This window comes from Alnus glutinosa, chromosome 3, assembly GCF_958979055.1.
Source record: "Alnus glutinosa chromosome 3, dhAlnGlut1.1, whole genome shotgun sequence".
NCBI lineage: Eukaryota > Viridiplantae > Streptophyta > Magnoliopsida > Fagales > Betulaceae > Alnus > Alnus glutinosa.
The window spans coordinates 20,254,939-20,256,940 of record NC_084888.1 but is presented as its reverse complement, the minus strand read 5'-3'; the positions used below and the strand labels follow the sequence as shown (position 1 = coordinate 20,256,940).

At 36.2% G+C, this 2,002-nt stretch overlaps 1 non-coding gene across 1 annotated transcript; it reads left to right on the top strand.

The window, feature by feature from the left end:
* The first annotated feature begins 216 nt into the window (after positions 1-216).
* LOC133865084 (small nucleolar RNA R71) lies at positions 217-323 on the top strand. Its single transcript, XR_009899617.1, has one exon. It is a non-coding gene; the product is annotated as a small nucleolar RNA R71 (small nucleolar RNA).
* The last annotated feature ends 1,679 nt before the right edge of the window (positions 324-2,002 follow it).

Genomic DNA, 2,002 nt, shown 5'->3' with positions numbered 1-2,002 from the left:
CCATTATTGACATTTACTTCATAGACGCCCTTTCCTTTGAGTCCTTGTCTTTCTCGGGATGAAAACTGTTGGGAGTTTTCGCTTAGAGTCTCAAAGAGTTCGATGGCCTCTTCGCTATTTTTCTCCATTAGCACGACTCCACAAGCTGAATCTACAAGACTTTTGTTAGAATTATTTAAACCTTCATAAAAAGCTTGTACCTGATCGTCTTGAGATAGATTATGATGTGGGCATTTTAGAAGTAGCTCATTGAAGTGCTCCCACGCCTCAAAGAATAGGTCTCCATCTTTTTGTTGGAAGGTTTGGATCTCCCTCCTCAATTGCCTAGTCCTTTGGGCTGGAAAGAACTTTTTCAAGAACTTTGTGGCCAACTCCTCCCAATTATGAATAGACCCTGCAGCCAAAGAGTTTAACCATAACTTAGCATTATCTTTCAAGGAAAACGGAAAAAGAATTAACCTGATTCCTTCCGCGTTTAAGCCATGGATGTTTTGTGTCTTGCAAAGATCAAAGAAGTCTCAAATATGAAGATAAGGATCCTCTGTAGGTGTGCCTCTGTAATGTGGAACCATGCTGAGCAGGTGGGGGGATAAATTGAAATTGCTTTGCACATTTGGCTGAAAAGCAATGCAAGAGGGCTGATCTAGATTCTGTGGTATGAAAGAACTCTTCATGGGCTTCCGCTCCGGTGGATTCTCTACAGGTGCTTCTGCCATCTCTTCCTCAACTTTGAATATATTTTCTGATTTTGAGGTGTCTCTTGGCTGTCGAATAGTGCGTTTGATCTCTGGATCGTATGGAATAACGTCTGAATTCTGAGATCGACGACCTTGCATAGACAGAAAATTCTGTAACCGTGGATAGCAGCTTCAGTACTGCTGTTTGGAAGAACTGTGCTCGAGCGTATATGGCTTGTGCACTCGTCCACAATACCAAATTCGAAATTCTGCAGAAAAGAACTCAGAAACGGATGATAATTTTTTTAATTTTTAATTTTAATTTTTTTAAATTTTTTTAAAAAAAAATTTAAAATTTTTTAATGAACAGAAACAAAAATACGAAAATAAAAGGAAAGACTTTTAAAACACAATTAACACAATCCCCGGCAACGGCGCCAAAAACTTGTTGTGCAAATATCTACCTAAATAAATAGGCAAATACTTGTACGTTTTACTCGCAAGTGCACAAGATCAAAACAATAGTATAGCAGGCAAATACGATATCATTCCCACGAGGATTGGTATAAATTGTATTTAAAGAGAAATTCCTAAAAGCGATATGTTGAATAAGACAGGATAAAAGATTGAATTCAAAATATTATGAAGAAGAGGTAGGGCTTCGATATCCACCGCTAATCATACTCAAATAAGATTCTCAATATGCACAATACTACAATTATAACATGATGCTTAATGCTTACCAGCCACAAGGGAATGGTATCTTCTCCTAAAGCTATTAATTTCCCTAAACAACGAGTTAGGCATGGTATCTACTCTAACTCTTTTCTTCCTTGAAGGATTTAGCATGGTATCTACTAAGTTGTTCTTCAAGAAAGCATAAATCTATGGAAATCGGTAAACACACTCAGATTGGAATATAGTATCTATTCCAATTGTCTTTATGTTGATTAATCCAAGAACCTGTGATGGGGTTCTTCCGTTACTCTATTATGCCCAGGACTTGGTCATCCAAATTGACATAAATAACAAATCCATACCACAAGAATATGCTAGCTAAACATAAACATGCGAAGAATTCAAGAAACTAGAATTAATCAAGTTAAGCATCAATATATAAATTGTAGCAAGGCAAATTAAAAAACTTAAAAAGACATGATTAGGGCTTCAATCGAGCCCTAACTAAAGTATTAGTTACACATAATTTGGATGGAAATCATCCTCATAAGAAATTAATAAAGGAAAAGAAAGAAAATAAAAACTATAAAAAACCTCCTTCTTGATGTAGCCTTTGATTCTTCCTCCTAGTTTTTGTGTCTTTCTTC